This window comes from Cetorhinus maximus, chromosome 2, assembly GCF_964194155.1.
Source record: "Cetorhinus maximus chromosome 2, sCetMax3.hap1.1, whole genome shotgun sequence".
Lineage (NCBI taxonomy): Eukaryota > Metazoa > Chordata > Chondrichthyes > Lamniformes > Cetorhinidae > Cetorhinus > Cetorhinus maximus.
In genome coordinates this window covers 69,284,259-69,300,034 of record NC_135880.1, presented here as the reverse complement: position 1 = coordinate 69,300,034, position 15,776 = coordinate 69,284,259, and positions in this window count along the sequence as shown.

Here is a 15,776-nt window from a genome sequence, read left to right as displayed (position 1 = left end):
TAGGGTCAGGACAGTTACATTTAGATTCCCAAATTTTCTATGTTAAATCTCTCCAAAGTACAGTCAATTTAGACCAACTAATTAAATAAGTAAGGAATGTCCAATCACCACCCAAAACTCTTATGTTCAAATATTCTATGCAAAATCTTTGAAAAGCAGCTACTTCTGAGTGTATATGATTGTTGACTATTTCTGTTTTTACTTCATGTATTTTTGATTTAAAAATCAAATATATTTGTAAATATAACTATTCTGGTAAAATATAAATTAAAGACTTTTGGAATGTTTTCAATTGTTATTTTGTTGAAATATTTGTCAAAAAAAGTTTAATGAAATTTTGTAATTTGGCCATTTTGAAAGTAAAGAAAACTTATTGAATTACTAACATGTTGGATTACTAGCATCAACATCCTGGGGATTACCATTGACCAGAAACTTAATTGGACCAATCATATAAATACTGTGGCTATAAGAGCAGGTCAGAGACTGGGGCCAGGATTTCCTGGTCGGCGAGCAGGGGGCGGGGCCTGCTTGCCGATGTGCAAAACGACACGGGATGATGTCGGGCAGACATTGTCACATGAGGGGACATATCAGGGAATTTTTTTTTCTTCTCTGTTTTTAAATTTTTTTAATGTGGAACTGATCTCCCTGAGGCAGTACTTAGCTCTCAGGGACTCTCTCGGCTCAGGGAATTCCCCCTGCCCACACAGGGAGCGCATAGCGCTTCCTTGCGGATGTCACGTTGGGCAGGCCTTAATTGGCCCGCCCACGTAAAATGGTGGTGCACCCCCAATCGGTAAATGCCGATCGGAGGCGTGCCTCCACGCGTCCGCTCCTGAACATCCCCCCCAACTGGGGGAAAATTCTGCCCTGGGAATTCTGCAGTGGAAAAGCCTGTCCTCCATCTACAAGGCACAAGTCAGGAGTGTGATGGAATAGTGTCCACTTGCCTGGATGAGTGCAGCTGCAACAACACTCAAGAAGCCCACTTGATCAGCACACTATCCACCAACTTCAACATTCACTTCCTACTCCACAATGCACAGTGGCAGCAGTGTGTACCATATGTAAGATGCACTGCAGCAATTTACCAAAGCTCCTTTGACAGTACCTTTGAAACCCGCAACCTCTACCACCTAGAAGGACAAAGGCAGCGACGATAGGTGAAGGCACCACTACATGCAGGTTCCCCTCCAAGTCAAATACCATCCTGACTTGGAACCATATCGCTGTTCCTTCTATTGTTGGGTCAAAACCTGGAATTCCCTTCCTAATAGCACTGTGGGTGCACCTACACCAGATGGACTGCAATGATTCAAGATGTTGGCTCACCAACGCTTTCTCGAGGGCAATTAGAGATAGGCAATAAATGCTGAATTTGCCAGCAACATTCACATCCCAAGAATTAACAAAAACATTTTGTATGTTTACTGTTAGAAAAAGATAGTTTTAACCACCAGTATAGTAACAAACATAATAGTAGACATTTAATAAGTGTGAGAAATAGATGACACAGATAAAACAGAAGTTATTTGCAAGTTGAGGTGAAGTCCACACCAAATAATTACTATTTACTGAACAAAATCTACATTAATGTATGGTAGCGCCACTTTGATAGCTCTGCCACCCACCTCTAAGTCAGAAAATTGTAGCTATGAAGTCCAATTCCAGGGCCAGAATTTTCTTGTCGGCGTGTGGGGGCAGGCCCCGCATGCCGAAGCGTAAAATGACGCGCGGTGATGTCGGGTGAGCGTCCCGACATCACTGCACGCCATCGCGATATTTTAGGTAGGCAGGCGCGCGAGGTTCTCCAATGCACACCCGCCATTAATTAATCACCCACTTAAGGCCCTTGAGGTAGCAATTGTCTGTTATTTTTCGGGGCCCGCTTGATCTTCAGGACGTCGCACGGGTGCAACAGGCAGGCGGGTAGGCCACATTTGTATAAACCTCATCTACGGGCAAGATAAGAGGGGTGAGTGAAAAGGAGAGAAGAGCATTGATTAGTCCAGCCTGTACCTGGGTTCCCATCGCAGCCCTGCCACCCCAACCTGAGTGGGACATTGCAGGACTCCAGTTCTTCGTTACCCAGCAGCTGCTGCACGCTCACCCAAACAAACCAGGGCTGACCCCACCTTGCCCATATGCTGCCTCCATCGCATTTGGCACCACACGGTCTAACCTTGCAAAACAAGGAGGCACAAGCACATGGAACGCAAAGGCCAGCAGATGGATTGGTGCACCGCCACCTGGAAGCCCCCCTCCCAGCATGTTAGCACCCTGACTTTGACATGTTTTGCAGTTCCAGCACTATGCCTAGGTGCAGATCCTTGAGTTTGCCCCCGAATCTATACTCTGGGTGTCAGTGTCACACATGCGGGTACAGAACCCATCTCAGCACTACCCACTCAGAGTGAACTAGACATGGGCAATATCTGCTGGCCCACCCAGCAAGGGAAACATGCTGTGAAGGATTCAATGTTGTAACCGCACTCAGGGTTATCGGGGGTGTGGGGGGGGCACCTTGGTGGGAAAGGCTGCCGGCTGCATTAAGTGACCTCTGCCAAATGGTACTCACCCTTCCCGAGCGCAGGAGGGCGTTGAACCTCTTGTGACACTGGGCCCACGTGCGTCACACCAGGTCATGGGAGCTCACTGTCTTGGTCACCTCCTCACAGGCACATTTGGTCAGGTGGGGGGGCCTCCGCCTCCCGTCCGTCAGAAGCAGGACCTCCCACTGCGCTGGAGGGCACCTCCTCCAGACGGCAGCTAGGCATTCATCCAAAAACCGAGGATGCATTGCCCTGCCCTCCGGCCTGGCCTGATCCACTGCCCTACCCTCCGGCCTAGCCTGCTCCGCTGCCCTACCCTCCGGCCTGGCCTGCTCCACTGCCCTACCCTCCGGCCTGGCCTGCTCCACTGCCCTACCCTCTGGCCTAGCCTGCTCCGCTGCCCTACCCTCCGGCCTGGCCTGCTCCACTGCCCTACCCTCCGGCCTAGCCTGCTCCACTTCTCTACCCTCCGGCCTGGCCTGCTCTCCAGAAGCCCTCTGGGGAGCCCTTCTACTGGCCATTGTGATCAGCCTTTCCAAGGCTACCAGCGCTTCATTTAAGTGGGCCGCTGGGTCGCCATTGGACCCGGCTGTCATTGCACTCCCACTGTCGCCCGCCCACACCCGCTATCGTCGGGAGTCGAGCATTACGCTGGGCGGGCATTAATTGACCTGCCCGCATAAAATGGCGGTGTGGACCTGATCGCAGGCGGCAATCGGGTTCGCACCCGCCTGCACCCGCTCCCGCTCAGTTTGCCCGACATGGGGAAAATTCTCCCCCAGGATTTAGGCACATTCCAGTAATAGCTAAAAATCAGGAGGTGAACGGGAGAAAGGAGCTTGGTGAAATTGAAATCACTAGGGAAACAGTACTGAGCAAATTGATGGACCTGCTGGCTGGCAAGTCTCCAGGTTCCGATGGACTACAAAAGAGATAGCTAAGGAGTTAGTCGATGCGCTGGTGTTAATTTTCCAAAATTCGCTAGATTCTGGAAAGGTTCCATCAGATTGGAAAGTAGCAAATATATTCCCTCTATTCAAGAAGGGAGGGAGACAGAAAAAAGGAAACTATAGGCTTGACGTCTGTCATGGGGAAGATATTGGAATCGATCATTAAGGATGTTATAACTGGACACTTAGAAGAGCTCAAGGCAATTGGGAAGAGTCAGCATGGTTTTGTGAAAGGAAAATCATGTTTAACCAATTTATTGGAATTTTTTGAAGGAGTAACATGTGCAGTGGATAAAGGGGAGCCTGTAGATATACTGTACTTGGATTTGCAGAAGGCATTTGATACGGTGCCACATCAAAGATTATTACGGAAAATAAAATCGCATTGTGCAGTGGGTAACATATTAGCATGGATAGAAGATTGGTTGGCTGACAGAAAGCAGAGATAAATGTGTCTTTTTCTGATCAGCAGGATGTGATGAGTGGAGTCCCACAGGTGTCTATACTGGGGCCTCAACTTTTTACAATTTACACCAATGACGTAGATGAGGGGCGTGAAGAATTGATAGGTAAATTTGCAGATGACACAAAGACAGGTAGGAAAGTATGTTGTGAAGAGGACATGAGGAGGTTGCAGATGGATATAGATAGGTTGAGTGAGTGGGCAAAGTTCTGGCAAATGGAGTTTAATGTGGGAAAATGTGAAGTTGTTCACTTTGGCAGGAAGAACAAAAAAGCAGAGTATTACTTAAATGGAGAACGGCTACATAAGTCTGAGGTGCAGAGAGATCTAGGTGTTCTAGTACATGAGTTAGAAAAAGTTAGTATGCAGGTACAGCAAGTAATTAAGAAGGCTAATGGAATGATATCCTTTATTAAGAGAGGGATTGAACACAAAACTGAGGATGTTATGCTTCAGTTATACAGGGCATTGGTGAGACCGCACCTCAAATATTGTGTGCAGTTTTGGTCTCCTTATTTAAGGAAGGATGTAAATGCATTGGAGGTGGTTCAAAGGAGGTTTACTAGATTGATACCTGGAATGAGTGGGTTGTCTTATGAGGAAAGGTTGGACAGACTGGGCTTGTTTCCACTGGAGTTTAGCAGAGTGAGGGGTGATTTGATTGAAGTATCCAAGATCCTGAACAGCCTTGATAAGGTGGGCATCGAATGGATGTTTCCTCTTGTGGGTGAGACCAGACTAGTGGGCACTGTTTTAAAATTAGGGGGCACCCTTTTAGCACAGAGATTAGGAGAATTTTTTTCTCTCAGAGGGTTGTGTGACTTTGGAATTCTCTGCTCAAAAGGTGGTGGAGGCAGGGTCATTGAATATATTTAAGGCAGAGATAGATAGATTCTTGTTAGGCAAGGGAATCAAAGGTTATCAGGGTGAGATGGGAATGTGGAAATTGAAACACAAGCAGATCAACCATGATCTTATTGAATGGCGGAGCAGGCTCGAGGAGCTGAATGGTCTACTCCTTTTCCTATTTCTTATGTTCCTATAACTTAGACTGGCACTTCAATGCACAACAAATAATTGAGTTGGCTGTTGTGTATTTCTAGAAAACTCCAAGAAAGTAATTCATTTGCTGTGATGTGTTTTGACACATTCAGTGTGAGCAGCGATCAGGAGTATCTTTGGGCGGAATCGTGCCAGATTTGCACTAAGTGTGGAAGCAGATGGGAAAAAGAGTGTTTTGCCTGCCGGCCGCAATGGTGGCTTTTCATGCTATATTGTCCCAATCCCGTCTCATTAATCGTGCATTCCTGGAAAACATGCTATTTTGATGGTGGGCAGCCTCTGATTTGCCCGCCACACTGTCACCTTGCTGCTTCATCACGCCGGGCACCATATTTAAAGTGCAGCCATGCACACACTGCTCATTGCTTCCAGGCAAGGACTGCTGCAAATAAGACATGACCCCAAAAGGCAAGAAGACTGCAGCCCCCAGTTTAGTGAAGCATCCTTCAAGCGTGTTTTGGATGCCGTGGAGGCCCGCCGTGATGTCCTCTACCCCTGCTTAGGCTACAGGAGGGGCAGCAACATCACCAATCCAGCATGGGAGGTGCGGTGGTCAGTGCCAGTGCCTTGCAAAACAGAACAGCCATCAAGCACTGAAAGAGGATGAATGATCTCCTCTGTTCCACTAGGGTAGGTCACTTCTCATTACTCTCAACTTGCACACTCACAAACCCATCAAACATCCACAGGGATCTCACTCACTGCCAGTTCAAGGGACATTACCATTCACTCTCTCACGCACACCTTCATTGTCCTCATCTGCCAAGTGGGACCACTCACCACCCATGCATGCCAGGCATCCTTATCACCTGGCCTGGCAGGTGTCCTGCTTACACTCTGTGCATTTCTATTCATGCAGGACAAGCTGGCACACAAGAGGGGGAGGTTGCAGACCTGTGGAGGAATGCCTGAAATGAAGGTCCTCACGGACTTTGAAAATCAAGTCATCCAGCTGGCCGGAAAAGATCTGGACTGTTCCTGTGCTGACGGTGAGGTTGGTGGTGCTCTACCAAGTGAGGATCCAGCAGTGCAACATCCATCAGACAACCATGCTGTCAGTGATGTGTCCTGTTTCACAGGCCACTGCCAGGCACTAATTATCTCCCCTTGCTTTCGCAGGCACACCTGGGAAATAGCCGAGGGAGACCACAACTCAGGGCCTCCAATCAAGCCCCAAAGACACATCGGAAGAAGAACCTGAAGGCACCCTCACTGAAAATCCATCACAACACTCAGCCACACCCTCCACCAGCACATAGACACACATCTCAGTGGGGCCTAGTTCTACAGTAGCCTTGGGATCACAGTCTGGTGAACACATCGCACTGTCTGATCCACAGCAAATGGTGAGCAAGGACTTCCCAGCTTTATGGCTGGAGGGCTGCTGGAGGCCAGAGATCTGCTGAGTTCGAGTCAGATGATGAGTCTCTGGACTAGGTTGTACCTCAGTTGCTGGAGCTGCAAGGGCAAGCTCGGGAACATTAGGAAGGGATACGAACGCACAAATTAGGAGCAGAAGTGGGTGACTCAACTCCTTGAGCCTGCTCTGCCATTCAATAAGATCATAGCTGATCTGCTTGTGTTGCAAGTTCCACATTCCTATCTACCCCCGATAACCTTTGATTCCTTTACCTAACAAGAGTCTATTTACCTGTGCCTTAAAAATATTCATTGACTCCGCCTCCACTGCCTTCTGAGGCAGAGAGTTCCAAAGTCTCACAACGCTCAGAGAAAAAATTTCTCCACATCTCTGTCCTAAAAGGGCGGTCCCTAATTTTAAGGCAGGGCCCCATAGTTCTGGACTCACCAACAAGCGGAAACAGCCTTTCGGTGTCTACCTTGTCAAGGCCGTTCAGGATCTTCTATACTTCAATCAATTCACCTCTCACTCTTCTAAACTCCAGTGGAAACAAGCCCAGTCTGTCCAACCTTTCCTCATAAGACAACCTGCTCATTCGAGGTATCAATCCTCCTCGGAGCCGCCTCCAATGCATTTACACCTTTTCTTAAATAAGGAGACCAAAACTGCACGCAGTATGAGGTGTGGTCTCACCAATGCCCTGTATAACTGAAGCATAACATCCTTACTTTTATGTTCAGTTTCTCTTGTAATAAAGGATAGCATTCCATTAGCCTTCTTAATTACTTGCTGTACATGCATACTAACTTTTTGTGACTCATGCACAAGAACACCTAGATCCCTCTGCACCTCAGAATTCTGCAGTCATTGCCCATTTAAGTATTGCTGTATTTTTTTATTCTTCCTGCCAAAGTGAGCACCTTCACATTTTCCCACATTATACTCCATCTACCAGATTTTTGCCCACTCACTCAACATATCTATATCTGTCTGCAAACTCCTTATGTCTTCTTCACAACGTACTTTCCTATCTATCTTTGTGTCATCTGCAAATTTAGCTACCAAGCCTTCATTCCCCTCATCTAAGTTATTGATGTAAATTGTAAAAATTTGAGGCCCCAGCACAGACCCATCCAGGACTCCACTCGTCACATCCTGCCAGTCAGACAAAGACCCATTTATGCATACTCTGTTTTCTGCCAACCAGCCACCCAGCCAATCTTTTATCCCGATTAATATTTACACCCTAGACTATGAGCTTTCATTTCCCACAATAACCTTTGGTGTGCCACCTTATTGAATGCTCCCTGGAAATCCAAGTACAGTATGTCTACAGGCTCCCCTCTATCCACTGCACATGTTACTCCTTCAAAGGACTCTAATAAATTGGTTAAATATGATTTCCCTTTCATAAAACTATGCTGACTCTTCCCGATTACCTTGAGCTTTTTTAAGTGCCCAGCTATAACCTCTTTAATGATCCCCTCTAACACCTTCCCCACGACAGACATCAAGCTAACTGGCCTAAACTTTCTTGTTTTCTGCCTCCTTCCCTTCTTGCTACTTTCCAGTCTGATGGAACCTTTCCAGAATCTAGGGAATATTGGAAAATTAACACCAACGCATCTACTATCTCATTAGTCACCTTTATTAAGACCATAGGATGTAGTTCATCAGGGCCCAGAGACATGTCAGTCCGCACCTCCATCAGTTTGCTCAGTAGTGCTTCCCTAGTGATTGTAATTTCACCAAGTTGCTCTCTCCCCTCCATCTCCCGATTTACAGCTATTGCTGGAATGTTTTTTGTATCCTCTACAGTGAAGACAGAAGCATTGTTCATTTTATCCAGCATTTCCTTATTACCGACTATTAACTCCCCATTCTCACGCTCTGGAGGACCAACACTCACTTTACCTACTCTTTTCCTGTTTAAATACCTGTAGAAACTCTTGCTATCCGTTTTTACATTTCCAGCTAGCTTCCTCTCTTCCTCTAATTTATTTTTCCTGATTAACGTTTTAGTCATTCTCTGCTGTCCTTTATATGCTGAGCAATCATCTGACCTGCCACTCACCTTTGCGCAGTTATATGCTTCTTCTTTAAGTTTGATGCTTTCCTTAACTTCTTTAGTGAACCACGGATGGTGGGTCCTTCCTTTAGCTTAGTCTTCTTGTTATCTTTGTGACATGATTTTTTGTGCATTCTTAGGTTTTTTCTCTCTGTCCCTTCCTGTCATTCTCCGACCCTCATTTCCCATATTATTATTTTCCTCTCTTACCTTCCTACTTTTCAACATACCACACCTTTCCACATTTGATCCCTTGCCCCCACTATTTAGTTTAAAAGCCTTTCTACTTCCCTAGTTATGTGGTTCAGAAGAACATTGGTCTCAGCCTGTACCTCCCAATGGTACAGCCCCCATTTTCCCTGGCACTGGTGCCAGTGCCCCACAAACCGGAACCCATTTCTCCCACACCAATCTTTGAGCCACATATTCATCTCTTGAATATTATGTATCATATGCCAATTTGCATGCGGCTCAAGGAATAATCCAGAGATTATTACCTTTGAGGTTCTGCTTTTCAATTTAATGCCTAGCTCCTCATAATCTCATCGCAGAACCTCTTTCCTAGTTCTGCCTATGTCATTGGTGCCTACATGGACCACGACAATTGGATCCTCCCCCTGCCACTGCAAGTCTCTCTCCAGCCCTGAGCAGATGTCCTGAACCTTGGCACTGGGCAGGCAACACAGCCATCTGGAACCTCACTCTTTGCCCCCGCAGAGGGCCCCCCAATTATGGACCTTGTTGCCGCCAGATGGCAACAAGGCCCACCAGGGTGTGTCCGGGCGGCAGGCGAGGGCAAGGAAGTGAAGGGTGTGCAGCCCATACAGGAAACCCCTCCCCGCCATGCTAAAGGACACGGAGTCATCCCAGCAGCCACAGCTCTCCTTTCTGCCAGCCAATCAAAAGGGCAGAAGTGTGGATTCCTGAGCAGCGGCTCACTGACGATAGCCACTACTCCTGACAGCGGAGAGCTGCGTCGCGAAGCGACCATGTTCCAGACATTGATCAGGCCCTAGCAAAAGACGGGTAATGTCTGCAAGGAACCACGAAGGCCTGTCCGGTCTACAAACAGGGGCTGCACGTCATAATTCAGGCCATGCATCTGGTGGAAGGAATAAGTCACCAGGGCACACCATCTCGTAGGGGGCTCAACATAAAGGTATCGCTGCAGGGCGTAAAGGCAGAAGGTCACCACCTGGGTCTGTAGGCACACCAGCACCTGACCGCCATCCCTAAGCAGGAGACTCAGAGCCTCAGCAGCGACCCAGTGCATCCTTTTGTCCCAGAAGGCGACGAGCATTCTCTGGATTTTTATGACAAAATCCGGGTGTGGGGTCAAAATGACCAGTCGGTACCACAACATGGCGGCAATCAGCTGGTTTATGACCAGTACTCGACCCCGGTAAGACAGCACTTGGAGCAGTCCTGTCCAGCGCTGCAGGCGAGTGGTGACTTTGGCCTCCAATTCCTGCCAGTTCGCCGACCAGGATTCCTCAGCTGGGCAGAGGCGGACTCCAGGTAGAGGAGGCTGGTCCTGCTCCAGGTGAAAGGTCTGAGCTCCTCAGGTAAGGGATCCATCTGCCACTGACTGACCAGGAGTCCAGAACACTTGCCCCAGTTGATCATTGCAGTGGTCGCGGCAGAGTAGGCCTCCTGGCACTCATGCATCCTCCGCAGGTTGGCCTGGTGGGTAAACATGCGGAACACGTCATCAGCGTAAGCCAAAAGGACCATCCTGATGCCCGGCCTGCGCAGAACTAATCCCAACAGCCTCCTCCAAAAGAGGCACAGGAAAGGCTCCATGCAGATAGAATACAATTGGCCAGACATGGTGCAGCCCTGACGCACTTCTCTCCCAAAGTGAAGGGGCATCATCAGGGACACATTAACCTTAACAAGGCACTCTGCAGCAGTGTACAGAAGTCGGGCCCGGGTGACAAAGTGCGACCCAAACCCGAATGCTCACAGAGTCTCGAATAAATATTCTCGATCCACCCTGTCGAACGTCTTCTCCTGGTCAAGAGACAGGAAGGTGCTCGACAGACCAGTCCTCTGGGAAAAGTGGATGATGTCCCGGACCAGATCGATATTGTTATCAACAATGGTACTGCCCGGGATGGTGTAGGACTGGTCAGGGTGGATCATGCAGTCCAGCACGGTGCCAAGGCAAGAAGACATGGCCCTGGCAAAGATCCTGTAATCTGTGCTGAGGAGGGAGTCCGGGCGCCAGTTTTTAAGTAGGTGGAGATCCCTCTTCTTTGGTATCAGGGTAATGAAGGTCCTGTTCCACGAGAGGGGCATCTCCCTCGTAGCGATACTCTGCCCCAGCACCCCCGCGTAGTCGCTCCCCAGGACGTCCCAGAATGCCTCGAAGAACTCCAGGGTCAGCTTGTCCACCCTAGGGATTTGCACCTGGAGAGGCTGTCGAGGGCGCCGGTCAGCTCTCCCAGACTTATAGGGGAGTCCAGCTTTCCGGCGCCCTCCGGGCCGACCTGCGGCACATCCTCCCATAAAACTCTCCAAGCATCCTCGCTGGATGGATCCGGAGATAACAGGGCAGTGTAGTAGGTTTTGACAGTGGTCCTGATGCCCTCCAGATCCAAGACAAGGGATCTGTCATCGGCCAGCAGCGTAAGGAGCTGCTGACGGACCCCGTGCCTTTTTTCCAGCGAGTAGAAGGGGGAGCCACGGTCCAGGTCCTGGAGGAACTGGATCCGCGACCTCACATATGCGCCACGGGACCTGACGAGTTGCAGGTCCCGCAGCGCGCCCTTCTTCTCTCCGTACACCAGCCGCAGGGCCGGGTCCACGTCGGGCTGATGGAGACGTGCCTCCAGGTCGAGCACCTCCTTCTCCAACTCCTCAACCCTGGATTTCTGCCTCTTTGTCGACCCCCTTCGCGTACTCCTGACAGAAGACGCGGACGTGAACCTTGCCCACGTCCCACCATAGCCTCAAGGAGGGGAAGCCCCCCCCCGGCTTCCTTCTCCAGCCGGCCCAGAAATGACAGAACAAGTCCAGGAACCGTTCATCCTCCAGCAGCAGGTTGTGAGGCTAGCTATGGTAGTCTTCATTGTCAGAAGTATGTACTACTATCACCATGCCTAGTGTAAGAAGGCGAGGACTATTTTAATCCTTCCTCTCCTTCAGGAGCCCAGTGAGAAACGCGTGAATCCTCCTTTTAGTGTTCCGGTCCAGCCCAGGGGCCTTGCGAGCGGACCAGGACACAAGAGGAAAAGAGTGCTACCGATCTAGTGCCGACTGGATCTTATCTCGCTGACCACAATTACTCGCTAAAAAATCCTAGAGCTCCCGTAAAGGGATGAGGGGAGAATCAGTGGGGGGCGCCAGGATCCACCACCTCACCTGACAACGACTCCAAGTTGTCCCCAGTTCTCACCACCGAAACCCCTTCCTTCTCCAGGTTGTTGCTTCCAGCTTCCAACCCCTCCCCGGCATTGAGTGCGGGGGCTGGTTCGGAGCTGCCAGTCGGCTCCACCTCCACCTTCATCCCATCTCCAGGATCAAGGGTAGAGGGGTCCTGTCTGGTCTCCTCCAGAGAATTTGGGCCAAAGGGCAGTGGCAGCTCAGACCCCTGCTCCTTCCCAGGCACCGAGTTGCCCGGTGAATCCGGATAAAACGTCCAGCCCCAGGACGGAGGCGCCCGGCGGTAAAGGTTGGGAGGGAGCCGGGAGGCCCTACTCGCCACTGCCGCCCAGTGACCCAGCAGACGGGGCCATGAAGGGACTGCTGCAGTCCCCTGGCAGGCCAAATGGCATCTCGGGGGTACAAGGTGAGTCGGGGTGGGTCACCACCACAAGGGCGATACCCTCACTAACCCCCAAGGGGTCCCGCTCAGGGGACTGCAGCAAGGGGTTGGGGATTTGGGTTCCCTGCAGAGAGCAGAGCGAGGACTTACAGGGTGGAGACTCCACCACCTATGCACTGGGGAAGGAGACACTTCCGATGTCACAAGTGGCGAGATCCTCCCCCTCCCCCTCTTCAGGGGTAGGCTGAGAGCTGAGGAGACCTACATTTGCGAGGCGTTCGTTGCCTCCTCCAGCCCTCCCGGATGCGCCGCCCTCTGAGGTTTGGGCAAGTCCACCCTCTTTAATAAGGCCACCGGCTCAGGGTCGCGCGCCCTACCGCCGCTGGACCCGGGAGCCCGTGCAGAGACGCCACCGGGCCCAACGCTTGGCGCTGACGCGCCCACGGGCCAGGGAACACGCACAGTTACGTTGCCGGGGCCGGATGTTCATTTTTTTCCCCGAACCGATGTCTTCAGGGGTCTTGAGATCAGGGGTTTTTTGGGGTTTTGGGGGTTGCCTTTGGGTGGCGGGTCTTTCTCCACGCCTTCTTATGGTGTGGATTCTCTCCCCCTACCTCGCCGGCAGCCGAGGTGACATTAGCTGCCAGCATCACTCCTCCTTGCGGGAGAGCAGAGAGTGGTGGTGGGGGGAGATTTGCAGCGGTGCCAGCCACGGCTGCCTGGGTGGTGCTGGTGGCCTTGGTGTCAGGGCAGTTCTTCCTAATGTGCCCCATCTCCTTGCAGGTATGGCACCGCACGCCATCCACTGTCCAAAATACCTGATTGGTGGCCCCCTCAAAAATCATGCCAAACCGCTCCTCTGTGCACTGCGAACAAAGACCTGGCACCGGAAATAGTACATGTGGTGGAGACTGGACTCCGAGGCGAGTGGGATTGGCACAACTCCGGACCTGACCTCCCCCAGTTGGTGAAGGTGGGGGAGAAGGAGCTTACCGGGAACAAAGGGTGGGACGCTGGATAACACGAGCCTCTCCGTGATAGCCTCTAAAGAGACCATCGCCAGATAGCCCATGGTGAGCCCCCTGGCCAGGGCCAGGTGTACCGCCCGCTCAGACCTCAGGGAGAACACCTCCTTCCCGTACATGCATGAGGCCACAATGATGGCCAAGAGGCCTATAACCCCAGCAAAGCCTTTACACATGCTTCTATGCTCATCTTGGGGTGAGTGTAGCTCTTTATCCCCAGAGTCTTTGTTAGGAAGCGGAATGGTGACAGGGCCGTGGGAGCAGTGGAGGCCACAGAAGCAGTCACTCCCGCAAAGGTCTTCTTGACCTTCTTGACTTCCCGCATGGGCCACCGGTGATAGTGCTGCTTCCACAGCTGCCTCAGGGGGCTTGGCTGCCGGTGGCCCTGTTGCAGCCATAGGGGCTGAGCCACACTTACCCTAATCTCTTTCTGGCAAGTCCAGACAGTATGGCCCCAGGGGGAAGAGGTGGTGGTGTGGAGGGAGGTGGAAGGAGATAGCGTAACCTCTCCCTCCTGAAGGCAAGTAGAGATAGAGAGGGGAGGAAGGAGAGGGGAAAAAGGATAGGGAGACACAGGAGGGGAAGGGTAAAGGGTGCAGGGTGAGTGGGTGTCACTCAGTGGAGTAGAGTGGGCGGGTTTCTCGCTGTTCTTCCCATAGGGGAGGGCGATGTCTTCACCAGGCGGCTGGTACTGCCTGGCACACACAAGTTGGCACTGCCTTTCTTCACCAGGCAGAACCGGCTACCTGGACTTAGACACGGGCAGAGTGAGGAGGGGTGGCAGGATCTTAGTCGACACACATAACACTTCTCCCCAGGTTTCTGCAATGGTCTTCACTCATCCTCTACAAAACACAAAGTTGTCTTCAACTCCCACCGAACAAAAGTTCCGACACCCACCTCTGATATGATTTCAAAAAAGTCCCTGCCTCCTGGCCTCCCTGTCCCGCAGCACCTCCCCTCTCTCTGTCTCTGACTCTCTCTCTCCTCCGAGGCTTCAGGCCTCAGGCTTTGCAGGCTCCAGGCCCCTGCAGCCCCGGCAAAAACACCAGCAGTAAGGTCTTGCATGCTTCTAGTGTCCCCTGGGCAGCAGCAAATCAGGCAAATAAAGAAGTCCTGAGGTGCCTGAGGCAAAAGGCAGTAAGCTGCAAAATCTCAGCAACAACTCTTGGCTCCTTCCAGCTCCAACAAAACCCAGCACATAACTGTAGCAACAGCAGCAACGAACTGTAGCTGAGCCCAATCAGGAAGGTGAGGCTGCACAGCCTGGGGACGGGTGTTAATCACTTGTACATAATGTTCACTATTGTAAATAAACCCCCAAGAATGTCCCCCTGCTGTGGCTCCTTGTTCTGATGAGCCTTGTTCATGTCACTCAGATGCAAAACCTTGGTTCCTGCACAAGATAAAGGCAGATGTCTAGTTCAGGGCCTCTTCCCTGTGCTTTGTGCAGCCTTCAGACCAAAGCGATGGTTCGCCCTCACACTCCCTGGACACATTACTGATACCTGCAACTCGATGGCGCTTGTCATGGCTGCCAGAATGTCATGGGCAGGCATCCCAGTGTCTGCCATTCTCTCTGTGTGCTCTCACCACCTTTAAGATGGGGCTGGCCCCCATCTCTTCAGCATCTATGACCAGTGATGCTGTGGTCCTGAAGGGCTCAGGTGCTGAAGGCAGACAAAGGATCGGATGCATTTAAAGTTTCATGGCTGCGTCTCCATGATATATGACCCTGATCACAGTGTGTGAGCGAGCTACCCTTGGCCAGGCAGGAGTCAGACATTCACAGAGGCTATGTGAAGATCTACGGAGTGTCCTCACTGCATGTCGTCATCATCCTCCATGAATCTAGCAGTTATGAGGCCCTCCCTTGCATCTCCATGACAAAAGTATTATCACAGATGTTATGTGCACTGCATTCAGCCAGACTGGAGTTGAACGTCCACAGGTGCAATGTGAGAATCTATGGTGTCTCCTCACTGCATGTCGTCATCATCCTCCACGAACCTAGGAGCTATGAGGACATCCCAAATGTGCCTGCCTTGTGTGACCAGTGTGATGGCCTCATTACCATCATCCTCATTGACGTGCTTTGCATCGGAGGAGACGTTCAGCTCCTCTATCTCCTCCTCAGCCAGCTCCTCCCCGTTGCAATGCCAGGCTGTAAAGGGCACAGCAGGCGATGATGATGCGTGATACGCTCTGTGGACTATATTGCAGGGCTCCACCAGACTGGTCCAGGTGCGAAACTTCACTTTCAGCATCCCAATGGTTTGTTCCACCAAGGTGCGAGCTGCAGCATGAGCCTCATTGTACCTTCACTCTGCTGCAGTCTGAGGCCACCCCACAGGTGTCATCAGCCACGTCCTCTGTGGGTAACCCTTGTCCCCAGTGCATCATCCCTGCAGCCTTTGTGGACCCTGGAATACGCCAGGGATCTGAGACTGACTGAGAACTTAAGATTTGTGGACACTCCCTGGGAACCATGCACAGACCTGCAGGATGCATTTATGGTGGTCAC